Here is a 15,502-nt window from a genome sequence, read left to right on the forward strand (position 1 = left end):
CGCTATTGTAGGTGATTATGAGAAAGTGTTTTAGAAAGAGCCCATCCAGCATTTTTTTTGTTTTAGTTACCATGAAGCTCCTTCAAAGCATTCCACAAAGTGCTGAACTTGCATAAAGATGGCACTCAAAAAGAGAGGTTTGCTTTAGCTTTAAACTTCATGAACAAAATGCTTTTCTTGGCGGTCCTTTTCAGCACTCCTCATGATTATTTTGAACTTAATAAAGTTTTATAAGTCAATTATCCTTCTTTTTTATTTTAAAACGTAATTTAAAAAAAAATATTTCCCATAGTATGTTGTACAAGTGGATAAACTATAATATATTCATGCAACTTATTTTGTATTGTTTCTCATGCAATGTTTTGGTTTCCTCTTCATCCTTGTAGTGGCGGTCCATAGGGCGTGTGGCCTTCAGGGTGGTGCTGACTCTGGTTTTTGAGACTGTTGTAACTGATTGATACTATGAACAATTAATAATTGTTCATAGATCCCGTCAGCTACACCAGTCAATTAATTGTCAATTATCTCTGTTGAAAAAAAAGTCATCATGTCTCAGTTCCTTTGTGTAAATGGCGGAAAGGTACTGGCAATATCAGCTGTTCATCAACCAATTGTCTGAACGGAAAGCTTTGTAGGTCCTTCCTGTGGTCTGAAGTCATGGGGTGATCTCAGAGGCAAGGGTAGTTTTTTTGCCACAAAGCAGTCCCCAGACTTGCTGAAGATTCCCCCTATGTTTTTCAGTGTGAAGCTCTTCTGGCTGATGAGGAGGTATTGACTGGCTAGAGGGGTGTTCGGGGTGGGAGTGAAGTGGAAGTCAAGATTGTACTGGTGTTTCAAATCATTGCAACAACTTTGTGCAGGGTGTGTTACACCCTGAGTTGGAGCCTCTGCGTAACTGGATTTCAAGGTGGAAGTGACATGCTTGTACCTTCTCAGATTGAGACCTCAGCTCACTGTTTTGTTCTGTGTTCTTTGCAAAGTAACATTCTTCAGAAGGCCATGGTTTACGGTGTGACAGTAGCCCATACTTAAGAGAATCAGTGATACTACTATTTCTACTCTTGCAAGATTTAAATGACGGGATTCATTTGCTTATCATGTACAGGTGATGGTTCATTCCTTGATCAATCAGATATCAGTTTATGATACATCATTAGCACCACAATAAACACAGAAGCCTTTCAAATCACATTGTCGTAAAGATGCCCAAGGCTGGTATCCCACGCATTCGTTTCAGATACACCTTTCTCAAATCCTAGGTCTAGCTATAGATAGATATCTTTCCATTCCCATTTCCTGTTCCCTGTGTGAAATGTGCTGTCATCCAATTCAAAGATGCTCCTCTTGTCATTTCTATCCTACCAAGACCGTTCACACAGGCCGGGTGTGGTTTGACACAGCATTATAGTCAATGTGTTTGTTTGGTGGTGTTATTTATCTCACATGCAGTTCTTTTGTATATTGTACGCTTTTCTCATACTTATTCAGGAACCACTTTTTTTGTGGCTAATTTACTGATTACTAAACAGAGCACAATCGTGTTTCCTCGTGGCCTCTACAGCAAACTTTACGCTCTTGTTGACGGAGAATGTTCTAGTTCGTCATTTCCTGTGCTTTTGTTGAATGGCCCATTGAGATGGAAGGCGTCTTCAGGGTCAGCCCTCCTCGGCGCGTGCAGGCAGGAGTCCATGTAGAGTAGCTTCAAAGCCTGAGTCATCTTTGTTGGATGAGACCATCTGGGACTGGCCCAAGGGGGAGCCAGTTGGGTTTAGGTCCACTCAGTGAAGAGGGAAGCCCCGCTTTGGCTTACTAGTGTCCAAAGTCTCATCAGATACGAGAAGTGGAGGGTCGCGCTTGTACTGTCAGGCAGCATTGCCTCTGCCGCGCATCCCATCGGACATCCGTCCCATTTACGACGAAATTGAAATCCTGAAATATACACAACAATCACCTAAAGCTGCTGTTTTATCTTATATTTGGAGGCAGGCTCCTTGGTGTTTCTGAAATGTTACAGCTCTGCCAATTTCCTAGACAATGTGTTTCTATAATAAAAACTTCAGAGCCGCTTATTGGCTGCCTCCCTGTCTTGCCGGGAGATGATATGTTGTCATTTTTAGGTCTCGCCTGTCGATGCGCATGCGCATCGAGCAAGCGAGACTATAGGGGCTCATCTACACTTTATCTAACTTGCAAGGAATCGTGGCGATTCCTTGCAGTGCCCGTGACTTTTAAGCTCAATGCGCATGCGCATTGAGCTTAAAAGCGCGTGCACATGCCCCCAGCCGCCTGCCTTGCCTACTCTCCCGCCCCCTCACTTCTTGATTGCACGGCCGCTAGGCCGTGCCTCCCCTACTCTCCTCCTCCTACTCTGTCTGTTCCCGCACTCCTCCCACACCCCCGCTCCGCCCCCTCCCCTGCCAGGTTCCTTAACTGTTAACTCCCATTGTGTTAGTTATACAAATGTACAAACGCCATGTCCTTGCGTCCCCTCGCCTGCCCTCCTTGTTAATGCGCTTTCCCAAATCTCGGGGTGTCCCGGTACCCCCTTTTGACTCAGCTGTTTCCGAAGTCCCCTGCCTTCAGCTCGGCATTAACATGGCTGGCGAGCCTCATAGAGAAAGAAGAGATGCGTAAGGCGGAGGAGGGAGGGGGCGCCCTCTAACGACCCTTCTCTGCGCTCCCCCCTGCTTCTCTTCTTGAAAAAAATGCCGCAGCCCCCACGGCCATCGCTTTTCCTACCTAGTCTTGTCCCTTTGGTGGGCTTTTTTGCCTTCTACGCTTGAATAGTCACTTTTTCGGCAGCTCTGCCGCTCCTGTCTCTGCCGATTGACGGACTGTATAATGGCTGCGCTGTAGAGTCTTTGTTAAACAGTGCAGCGCCAGTGGCGGAGGAGGGGAGACGTTTTAAACCTCTTGCAGTTCTTAAACGGCTAATAATTTTTTAATGAATAGATAGGGAGTTTGTTAGGAAATAGCTTTCTGCTTTGAATGCTGTTAATCTGGTGTGTTTTGGTGGTTCCGTCGCCTTTCAGTGCTCTGTCAACCACCGACGAGGGTGTGTGCGTGGCTTTGTTAGTGCAGCCTCGTTCCTGACAGAGAAGCCATTTTAGTGAATGGAGAGCTATGGCAAAGAAACAGCCGCGGCTCGGCTATATCCTCAATACCACAGTATATACTATCATTGCAGCCGTACCCTTGATGGGAAGTGCGCTCTCGCCGCCCCCAGCGATCCTGTTCTCAAAAAATAACTATAAAATAGGGCTCTGGGGCTCCTTTGAAGGGGACTTTCTTTCATGAAGAAGCTTTTCACAAAATGGAAGATGAATTATTGGTGTCGGGGTGACCCGTAGTTTGTGCTGTGGCTAGCCCTTCAGTTAAAGTACACCTCATACATACACAGAGCCCATTTCCCGCACGTTAAGCGATCCCGCGCCGGGACGCTTACTTCTCGCAGGTAGAAATAAGTTTTTAAAGCCTATTTTTTTTGTTTGTTGACGATGACCTTGGGTGTGGAGAAAGGAAAAGATGGCGGGAATCAAAACGCTGCATTTTTAATCGGACATTTTAGTAAATTTTCATAATTTCTTGGATGTTCGTTTTATACACGGTTCTAATACACCTGTACAGCAGTTGTTTATATCGGCATTTTTTTCCGCTTTTTCATCACTTTTTTTTTTTACAATTATGAAAAAAGTGATACATATTTTTTAAAACCCATTTGTGTAGACTAACTGAAGCGTTAGGTGATTTACGCTTTTTTCGTTTTTTTTCACATTATCCATTTCTACGAATTCGTCGTTTTTAGGGGATGGTGAAGATATTAATCCTGTTGTGCAAAGCTATAAGCCTTTACTTATCTAAAAAAGATAGATTTCTATTGCAGACTTAAACGGCATCACAAGCAATAACTCGACCTGTGCTCCATTTTTTGTGTTGACACTAGATGTTTAGCTATGGTGCTTTCTAAATCCTCTCGTAGAATAGAAATGACTCGCTTTTCGTCTCTTTCTCCCCTCCTCTCCTCCTATTCTTTTCCCTTACCCTGTCTTTTCTCCCCCTTTTGTCTTTCACACCCTCAACCCCTCACTCACCCTCACTCACCCTCAACCCCTCAGCCTCACCCTCACTCTCACTCACCCTCACTCACCCTCAACCTCACCCTCACTCTCACTCACCCTCTCTCACCCTCAACCCCTCACTCACCCTCACTCACCCTCAACCCCTCAGCCTCACCCTCACTCTCACTCACCCTCACTCACCCTCAACCCCTCAGCCTCACCCTCACTCTCACTCACCCTCTCTCACCCTCAACCCCTCAGCCTCACCCTCACTCACCCTCAACCCTCACCCTCACTCACCCTCAACCCCTCACCCTCACTCACCCTCAACCCCTCACCCTCCCTCACCCTCACCCACCCTCAACCCCTCACCCTCACCCTCACTCACCCTCAACCCCTCACCCTCACTCACCCTCAACACCTCACCCTCACTCACCCTCAACACCTCACCCTCACTCACCCTCAACCCCTCACCCTCACTCACCCTCACCCACCCTCACCCTCAACCCCTCACCCTCACTCACCCTCACTCACCCTTACTCACCTCAACCCCTCACCCACCCTCACTCACCCTCAACCCCTCACCCTCACTCACCCTCAACCACTCACTCACCCTCACTCACACTCACCCTCACCCACCCTCACGCTCACCCTCACTCACCCTCAACACCTCACCCTCACAAAGTGCAATAGCTCTCAGACCATTTCAGTTACAGCTTTTATAAATATTTATGGCTTTTTTTATTTGTAATTCTTTAGCATTGGCTACAGGAAACAAAAATGCTAAACATTTACAAAAAAAAACCATAAACAATTCTAAAAGCACTAACTCTAATGGTGCGAGACCTATTGCATTTCCAATGCTTGTTATCTGACTCAGCCTTGGATGCCCCGAGGCGCTCCAGAGGTTAGAATGTATAATGCAGAGCGCCGTCTCCTTCTTCTCCAAGCTGATTTACAGGAGAAGAAGTGGTGCCCTGGCACTCGGGGTGCTGAGCGCTCTGTTCGCAGTGTTTGCAACAGGTGGTGGGCAGGAGCGGCTCCTCAGGGGTTTGCGGGTGAGAGATGGTTATCTCTGCAATCCAGCTCTTGCACAATGTGTTTCGTGGTGCTGTTAAAGCTGCAACTTACTTCACAAAAAGACACCCCTGATAGTTCCCTTTCAGCAGAAACTCTATCCCAGAAAAAGAAACCGTAAGAGGAGAAGATTTTCCTTATTACTCCTTTTTTGATTCAGATGGGTTATCATAGATATTTCTACCACAGCTTTTTCCTTTAGGAGAAAAAAACAAGTATAAATCTCAAAAGACTTATTAGGTGCTAGAATCTCACTTTTTGGCACATTTTACCGAAGATGTAGCGTTTCTCAAGTGGGAGTTTCCAGTGGCAGTTGTTGTTTTGTACTAAGTTGGAAAACCTATTTACTTCATGTATTTGACCACAAGACTCAACACATTCTGTCCTACTTTAGTTTTTCTCTCACTGGATTTGGAATAATGCCTGTAGCTTATTGCTAACGCATTTTTATTTGTTTAATTTTACACTCTGCTCTTTATCACAATGTTCTCTGGTCCAAACACAATTACAGAAAATACTTTATATAATAATTTCAGCCAAATCTACCTTAAACCTTTAAAGGCAATCTGGTAGCGTGGTCCATCGACCTTTCATTACCATTTTTGGTTTTTTTAAGCATTATTCCTGTTTAAAAAAATAGAACCTATAAACTTGGGAAATCCATAATATCAACAAATAGGAATCTGCGACAGGTCGAGGCCTGCCTCGTCTTCTCTAGAAGTGTTAATAGATTAATAGAAACAGGTCCAACAAATGCTACTGTGGTCTAGGCCACTTTGATTCTCCTTTAAACAATCTTCAGGCTGCTACATTAACAGCTGCACCACCGAGGACTGAAGAAGCAGATAGAAGTTAGAGCTCTGCTTTTCCTGTTGCTTATGTTTTACTGCCATTGAGTTACCCCTAGACAAACTCCCAGTACCTCCTGGAATGCTGGGAAATATGCGGTCCTGCATCAAGGGTTGCCACCATTGCAGGGGAAATATACTCCCCATTTGTTGATGTTTTTGGAGTTTGCAGAGGCCTGGGCGTGATACAAAACAGGACCTTAAACAAAATCGTATGAATTCATTTTATACAATTACATACCTTTTCTGGCTTTGTTTAATTTATTTATTTATTTTCAATTAATTAGCTAATTAATTAATCTAGTAGTCACAGATCATTAATGCAGCTCCAGAACACATTTAAAAGTGCTTTCTATTTATTTTTTCTGTTTAAGTATGCAGAGATAAAGGGCAAAAATATTGGTGCCGGCCGGAACATCAACATACCGGCGGTGCCCTAACCTAAGAAAACCAGCCAGGTGGCAACCCTGATCAAGAATTATAAAGAAGAAGCAATGATGATGCTAAACACAACTGAATGTGGAGAAATACTTCACCAGATTTGTAAAATACATAAACATTTTCTGTATTGTGATGACATTTGTATTGCCATCAAAGGGATTGACTAAGTAGGTGTAAAACCTTGGAATCTCTTCAAGGTGATAGCCTAATGCTTCCTACTTCACTGTTATCATCACGGTTCTGTTTTATGCCGGTCATAAACTCTTTATTAAACTGACCGCATCAGGTTGACTACCTGATCAGAAATTACCATGGTAGTCGGACCTAATCCACAGAGAATAAAAAAAGGAGTAATGTTGTTTGACCTTGCATGGGCTGTTACCACTAAATCTCAGGAAAAATAACAAAATGCAAAAACATGGGCTGACTGTGTGTGAAAATGCAAGGAGGAACAAAACAAGCATGATATTTGGTAAAGTGTGCAAAGCAGATGCTGCCTACAACATTCATAGTCAGGCTAACATTGGGAAAATGACAATGGGCTATGTATTGAACACACAACAAAAAGAGACTCCACTCAGGATTATATGAAAATATAGTATATATTGTGTATGCAAAATTGACCAAAACAACATGATTCAGAAATACTGTGGATACGAAGCAAATCCTGATATAGTACTTGTTATCCTGTCAATGCAAGAATGAAAACAACATACTTTAGGACATAATGGGCTTGCAATGGGAGAGGTATATAAACTTTACTTAGCTATGTTGCCAATTAACCGTGAGCAAGGCCGAGATGCTGAAATGCATTGGTGGAGGCAGACTGGCTCTGCATATGACATAAAACAACTAACTGAGATTCCTGAGTGCGGGGTAATTTAAAAAAAAAAAAAGACAAGCCTAGGCCACTTGTTCGGCCCTATGCGAGCACCCACTGCTGAGTGCTGTCATTTGGGACCACATTGTAGTTAGCAAATAGAATTTAAAAAAAACTTTAAAATTCACTGAAAAAAACCAAAGGTTACAGGGTCAAATTTCACTGGCTCAAAACCAGCAAATTCGGCAGCTATAGTTATCTGAGCTAACTATAACCTATGCCCCCACAATGCACTGCAAATGACCTCACGTAATGCATCACTCATGACATGGTCAGTGACATCACTGATTACGTTGCTGATGACATCTCAAATGTGTAATGCCTTTTATCTCAAATCACTATCCACTTCAAACACCGCACAAACACATTCACACTACAACCTCTCATTCATTTCACAGCATACACTCAGGAAAGACCTTCAATTTATTTTATTGTTGTGGACTGAGGTTTTCCAAATATACAATCAACATATGTTTCGGTGGTATCAGATATAAAAAAAAAAAACACCTTCATCATGACCACAGGTTTTGCACTATATCAAATGGTGAAACAATATGGGGTAATCAGACTTTCTAATGTACTTTTATCTAATGCTGTATGGATCGCCTCCACATTTCTTTTGCTCAGTAAGGCTACTGGGCCAATTGCTTTTTTGTGCCCTTGGTTATATCAGTGCTGGATTAGTTCCTGTAGTGGACCACTTCCAACATGCACAGTCATATGATGTATGTCATCAGTGCAATATGGTGGTTCTCTGGTAAAGGAAACAGGGTAGGCATCATCAGGATTGTGCTTCGGGTTGTTAGAGAAGGGATCTCATGCCAGCCACGGCTGGCTCCTGCTGCCTGCAGAACCGGGTGGCATGTCATATACTCAGGCCCTGTAAATTAAATGCTATTAGTGAGCCTGAAGCACCATTTGTGCCACCCACCTAGGTAGCATATCCCAGGACTTCCATTGCACCCTGAATGTAGTTTTAAACCGCCATGTCGACTTGGCGTTTAAACTCCCCTTTTATTGCATATTACATATAGGTCACCCCTAAGGTAGATCTTATGTAGCCCATAGGACAGGGTCTTGTGCAATCAAAAGGTTGGACATGTGCTCTTACGCTTTATAGGTCCTGGTAGTGAAAAAAATCTACATTAATTTTTCACTACTGTGAGGCCTACCGACATAGGATAACATTTGGAATTCCTTATTACATTTAATAAGCTAATAATTCTCAATTCTGAGCTGGTGGCTATATCATGTTTGGTGTCAATGAAATTGTAATAAACCCTTTTCAATGGTAAAGTAGGATTTGTTACAAACATTTGAAAATGCGACTTTTATAAAGTTTATATTTTCTTGTCCATACCCTTTTGTTGGTGTAGCCTGTGTAGGGTCATTTGACTGGGTTTCGGTGAGTTTGACTTTGTGAATTTCTCCTAGACAGTCACACAATAGAGGGATTAGGTGTGCCTGAGTGGGAAAACTGTTTGCAGAATGGAGGAGGCGTAGCTGAGCACAGCCCCACTTACACCTGAATAATCTGTGCTCTGCCCTTCATGAAAGGGCCTAAAGACCCTGCATTGTCACTTCAGCCAGATTGTAGCCAGGAAATTACATGCATTTCAAAGCCATGGTCTAGAAGCTTCTCCCACCTTCCAGAACCAGGCCACTGGGGCAATAAAAGAAGGAAATCAGACACCAACTCTTCATTACACTTCTGGATCTGTGGATGCTCTGGCAGGAAAAAGGACTGCAATGCTACTTAGAGGACTGCCACTCTGCTGGACTGCTGCTCTAAAATAATTACTGCCCTGCTGTGCTGGCATGCTCCCAGCTGCCCTCTTGCCTAGGGAAGTAGAACTGGACCTGCAACTTCACCTTGAACCCAGGACCTCAAAATGACTCAAAGGGCTATTTAGCCGACCTTCTGATCTGAGCCAGAGGGACATAAAAGGCTCCCTCATCCAGCTCCTGGACTCAACTGCAGCAAGTTTCTGACTCCCTGAGAGGCCCAAGTGGGGTCTCGCAGGTCCTGGACCCTTGTTGTGAAATCAAGCTTTTGAGGTCTGTGTGACTGCGAACTGACCATTTAGCAATGGAACCACACCGCTTGCATCGAAATTAAGCGCAAGCCGCTACCATCCGATCTCTTCGCACAGCAAGCATTGTTCGACTGCGGAGGACCACCAACATGAAGCACCATCTGTCCTATTCTTCATATTATGCTTAGTACTGCTTGTGATGCTCTCCTTGCTCCCAGCAACCCTCTCCAACGCAAACTGGACTTTTGGCACAAAACTTGAGAAGGTAAAATTTCAGCTGGACTGTTCTGGGACTGTATCCAACCTGCGTGCCATTGTGGTCTGCTTGAATTTTCGACTTTGACCTGGTCCAGCATGACCAGATAACCGCGGTTGGCTATTTATGCTGTATGGGGATATTTTACAATTTGTTCTTTGAAAATTCATAACTTCAGTTCTACTGATTCGATTTTTGTTGTTTGTTTTGGTCTTGTTTTATTTATTAAATTCAGCTGTATTTTCCTAACCTGGGGGCCTATTACAATTGCGGTTTTTCCACATCCTCCGGGCCGGCGGAAGCCACCGCTGGCCCGAGGATGCGGATAAACCGCAGCGGACCCACCAAAGACCCACCGCCACATTAGGATGGCTGGTGGGTCCTGGTTTCCGTCCGCAGCTTTTCCGCTGCGGTTGGCTTACAACCGTGGCGGGAAAGCTCTAATATGGTGGCGGTGTCTCTCAGACACCGTCCGCCATATTAGGAAGGGCTGTAAAAAATTATTTTCCGCGGTGGGTTTTCCGCCGTGGAAAAGCATGTGTAACTTCACTGCGGGGGCCCGTTGCGGGCCCCCTGGGTGAAAGGGGGTGGGGGGTGCACATGGGGGGTACCTATGGTACCTCCCTGCATTTGTATGCAGAAATCAGCAGGCACCGCACGGTGCCTGGCGCTTTCTGCATACAAATGCAATGTATGCATTTTTACCATTGCGGCAGATGCATCTTGAAGCCGCACCCGCCGCAATGGTAAAAATAGAGGATGTGACCGCCAGGGTGGCGGTCACATCCTAATTGCACAGGAGGGAACTCCGCAGGCAATGCGGAGGTTCCCTCCTACTCTATGGTGGCGGACGGACTCAGGTCCGTCCGCCATCATAATCGGGCCCCCTAGTGTGGGATCTTTGTGTGTGATCTCTTCATAATTTTACTTTTTGAAGTGTTGCACAAACACTTTACACATTGCCTCTAAGTTAAGTCTGACTGCACTGTACCAAGTTACCAAGAGGTTGAGCACAGGTTAATTCGGAGTTTTCTTGGGCCTTACCCTGACTGGGATTGCGATTGTTGCTTGACCAGGGCTCACACTCCAGCTAATAGTACCCAATTTCTAAATGTACTAAATGCTGGAACATATGAGAACAATGACCAAAGAGTATCCCACCAATCCATTAGCCATGCACTTTAATGAAATACATAACAGTAATAGAGATTTACTGCAGTATTTAGGAATAGACAGTATTGTACCAGATCTTCAATATTTCTATTCATGTTTTGGCTAGCCAATCAGATTGCTCTGTAACACTGGAGCAGGAGCAGGTCCGCGATACTGAACTAGCCATCAGAACCAATAGCCCACTCTGCCAATCAGAATGTTCTATTTTCTTTATTTGCGGTACCGTGGGAGTACTGTGGAACCAACCATCCAAGTATCATGAACATTTGAACATTAATTTCTTAAAAACAGCTGAACAGATTTACACTAAATCACAAAAAAGCACACTTTCAATGTAAAGATCTAGCTTTCTCCCAAAATTGGTGTAATTTCTGTAGGAATATAGTAGAGTTTTTAAATCTCGATTATAGATAAAGAAGGACAAAACAGTAATGTCATTTGGTAATAATGCATCCAACCAATTTCTGACACAAAGAGTAAAATTAAATCACAATAAATATAAAATGTCTGCAGAAGTGTTTAAACTCTGTGTAAATACTGAGCAGGGGAGCCTTTATTTATATAGGTTTCAAAACACTATTTTTAAATTGTTCACCTATTTTAAAGTCAAATGTATTTTAAATACATTTTACGGCAACCTACATTATTGTGCTCTTTTAAAGGCATCCGTACATTATGTGTATTAATTTGTTTTAAAAAATAAGGCTCTTACCTGCGTAATATTTATACAATTTTTAATTTGGCTTTGGCGCTCATTTGATTACTAGGAAAGGAGACAATTACCCGTTTAAGGCTGAAGCATGTGTAGTTTGGGATTTTCTAGGAGGGACTTCTGCTGACAGCTCAGTTCAAATGTTCTGAAGGCCAAGAACCTGCTGTAAGCCCGCAGTGCCGTCTTTCCTTCCTAGAGTCAGCTTGCAGGCTCAAGCCAAACAAATGGTGTTTGAAATTAAAAGCAGCTGTTCATTAGCGGTGGTTAATCGATCACCGAGTAGGTTAATGTGAATACCAGTGCATTACAAAGTCGGTGTTATGCACCTTCTCGGCTGGTTATTCCCGCCACAGTAAGTGAATTCAGATAACAGGAAAGTAATTAGGCAATGATGTTCAGGGGTAATATATTCCAGAAATCGGCTGTTTCTATTGAAGGGGAAGGCAGGACCAATAGATCTTGACACGAGCTAGAAATCGACCCCTAGGCAGACTCTGCTCTTGGTATGTTCGTTTCGTAGTGTTGTCTAGCATGTGTACAGACATTTAAAGTAAGGTGATGGCTCGGATGATGAGGCTGAGCACAGGGATTCATAGAGACCGGAACTATCTGGAATGAGTCTGTGATCAGAAGAGCCACACCAAAGCCTGCAGGTAAAGGAAAAAGTCTTAATGCAGAGGATGACAGAAGAACACAGGAGCAGAGTCAGTGAGAGGCAAAAGGCTATTTCAACCAGAGAACCGTTTTCACTTCCTCCCACAAGTTTGACTGTTTATTGTGCTATGTGTATTTCTTTCTTGCACCATGGTTATCTCTCTTGGATCTCTTACTTCTTTCATGTTTCATTCTTTGTATTCTTTATCAATTTTGACGATATAATTGTGCCATCTCATTACATTTGGAAAAGGCTTAGTAAACTGGGTTAGTTTACCCAGGATAGTTTTGCTGCTTTACCAAATGCAACCCAAATGACAAGTTTGTTTGAACTAAGATTACTTTATTAACAGGTAATACAGGAGCAAATCTATTGTTCTTGTTTTGTGAATCACCATGCCTGCTGTGGGTGGGTTTGACTGCTGTATTGGTGTAGCCTTTTTTGCTGTGCCTGCACTTAGCAACTTTGTGACCACGGACTGAAAACACTCGTTTTTTTGCTCATTTGTAAGTGAACAGAAATTTACCGGCCCCATCTAAATGATACTTTTTTTCTTTTACACAATGATTTCAGCTGGTAAAAAGAGATGAAATCTGTGTGTGAAGGTCTATAGGAAAATGAAGAATTAATAGGGGATCCAGACACAGAATTACTGATTCCCTCAGTGATTCATCATTAACAATGACACTAAGGGCCAAATTACAAGTCTGGCGGTCCGAGGCCCGCCAGACCAGTGGTTGAAACGACTGTGGCAGTGCAGCCACCGCTACAAGGGCGGTCCGACTACCCAATTATGACTTGGGCAGTCGGGCTGTAATTGGACCGCCGGCTCAGCCGGGGCACTGCTATACCCTGGCAGTGCCCTGGCGGTGGTGAGGCGGTTAGAGGTTGTGTAATATGTTGGTGGTGCCGCTGTTCAATATTAACAGGGTAATCCAGTATTATGCAGAACCTGGGGAATTCTAACAGATAACAGGCATTGGTTCTGCCATACAAGAAAGAAGCTTATTTGCAAAAAAGTTTCTATCCTTTGATCCTCTAAAATGTGAGATCCTCAATTAATGATATAGCAAACACTGACCATAGATATACACACAAACAAAAAATAACTCAATTGAAAGAGACTCATGTGAGATATATTAAATACATATATCAAATGTGATAAAAAACATAAAAAATTGGACTGGACAAATACTCATTACATATTTACATGACAAAATACAAAGTAAAACTCAATGAACATAGAAAAGAATATATAAGTGTATTACATCGATGACATCACAGAAACAAACTCCATAAATCCTCCGAAATGTAACTAATTAGCACTAAATAAACATATAACTTCTATTCTTTCTACTGGTGTGTCTATTCAGACAAAGAGCGCCAAAATTCAATGTTGACGTTTCGACCCCCTATTTTGAGTCCATTCCGTGCAGGAACCCCATCTGGCGTCCCCATTGTGGTACTTCTTTCAAAGGCACCACCACCTTTGAAAGATACACTGCAGCGAGACCGCCACGCTGTCCGCCCGCAAGACCACAAAAGTGGTTATAATCTGGTGGGTGAGCGGCAGCGACCTAGGGTGGAGCGGTAGCGCGGCGGTTGACACTGATGTGCCACCACTCAGCCAAAAGTCGTAATTTGCCGTAAGATGTTAAGAGGATCAAACTGATGATTTGTATAATAGTTCAAAGTTTGAAATCCAGTAGGTAGTTATAGTTAGGACCTATTTTCCATAGGAAATCCACAACATTCAATTCCCAATAACTTTGGCGGGGTTAACGAATCTTCGTGAAATTTTCAAAATTTGTGTGGCGCTCTGGTCCGCTCCTATCTTGAAATTTTCGGGTTGGTTCGTCAAGCGGGGGCCAGGAAAAAAGGGGGTCCCAAAACGTGTTTTCCCCATGCAATTTCCCATAGGAAACTTTAGACACTTCTACAGACCAAACTGCTGAACAGAATTATCCCGGGGGCAATAATCTTTAATGTAAAGGGGGGCCCAAAGGGGGCCCCATCCCCGGGGACCGCCACCACTGGGGCTTTTTTAAAATATGTGCGGGAGGCTCTCAGCCCCCCCAGCCCTGGAGACCGCCACCACCCGGGGCCTTAATTTTACCGTGGGGGGGCATCGAAACCCGCCCTGGGCACTGCCACCCCCTGGGGCTTGAAATAAATTATTCAGTAGCGGGGGGCACACAGCCCGGGGATCGCCACCCCCCCAGGGCTTTTTTTAATTAAATAAACCTGTGTGGGGGGCTTGAGCACCACCCACATGCCCCGGGGATCGCCACCTCCTCGGGGCACTATGTTTTTACATTTGGGGGTCCGTTATGGACCCCCAAACTCCAGGGACCACCACCCCCCGGGGATTTGAAAATGCTGGGAGGGTGGCCGCGCGGCCCCCCGCCTGGAGCCATTGATGGCCCTGGGGACCGTCATCCCCCAGGGCTTTGAAAATGTTGGGATAGTGGACGTAGGGCCCCCTCCTGGAGCCATTGAGGGCCTGGGGACCGTCACCCCCCAGGGCTGGCTCCTGCAGTGTCCTGGGTGCCCACCTCCGGGATACTGCTGTTTGCCCTGGGGGTACTTGTGAAATTCCCTAAGCAGGCCTAGGGGGTCAGAGTGTTTCTATCCTGCCCACTTTTTGCGTTTTGCACATTTTTTTCTCTGGTTTCTTGTGCCTTGATTCTACCATGGCACAAGATGGCTGCCAACACTTACTGATTTGGAGTGTTGACAGCCAATTAGCATACAGCTCGTGATCGGGAGGGTGCGCAGATCCTGCGCGGCCATAGATATATATGGCGTTTACTGGAGGTACCTGGTGGGCTAGTTGGTCCCCAGGGACCCTCAGGATTGAAGAGAAATTAATTCCCCAACTTAAACTGCGCCACAAGGTGTGTTTGCAAACATGTCACGCTAGGCCCGCCCCCTCCCTTCACCACTGTGCAAACACGCCCGTGGCGCATTTTAAGTTGGGGGATTAACTCCCCTTGAGTACTGAGGGTCCCTGGAGTGAAACTAGCCCACCAGCTACCTCCATTAAGCACCACAGAGCTGCGTTGCAGAGAGGTGTAAAAAGGGGCGTGGCCTCAGAACACCTCTTTGCAACGCAGCCCCCTGACGCATACTGGAGGTTCCTGGTGGGCTAGTTGGCCCCCAGGGACCCCCAGTATTCAAGGGGAATTTGTTCCCCATCTGCAAACGCGCCAGGGGGATGCGTTTGCAGAGTGCTGAAAGGAGGGGGCATGCCCTCCAGAGCGATGGCTTTTTTTTTTTTAAAGAAGGGGGGCTGTGTGGCCCCCCTTCTTTACCTAATATTCTTGGCCGTGGAGACCCCATCCCCCAGGACCTGCCACCAATCTG

The 15,502-nt window shown here is 44.7% G+C and overlaps 1 protein-coding gene across 2 annotated transcripts in view; it reads left to right on the forward strand.

Moving 5' to 3' along the window:
* The window catches only part of SLC44A5 (solute carrier family 44 member 5), a 793,737-nt gene that overhangs the window by 307,242 nt on the left and 470,993 nt on the right, over positions 1–15,502 (forward strand). The gene's annotated exons all lie outside the window — the stretch shown is intronic.

The sequence above is a fragment of the Lissotriton helveticus genome, chromosome 1_2 (genome assembly GCF_964261635.1).
Source record: "Lissotriton helveticus chromosome 1_2, aLisHel1.1, whole genome shotgun sequence".
Lineage (NCBI taxonomy): Eukaryota > Metazoa > Chordata > Amphibia > Caudata > Salamandridae > Lissotriton > Lissotriton helveticus.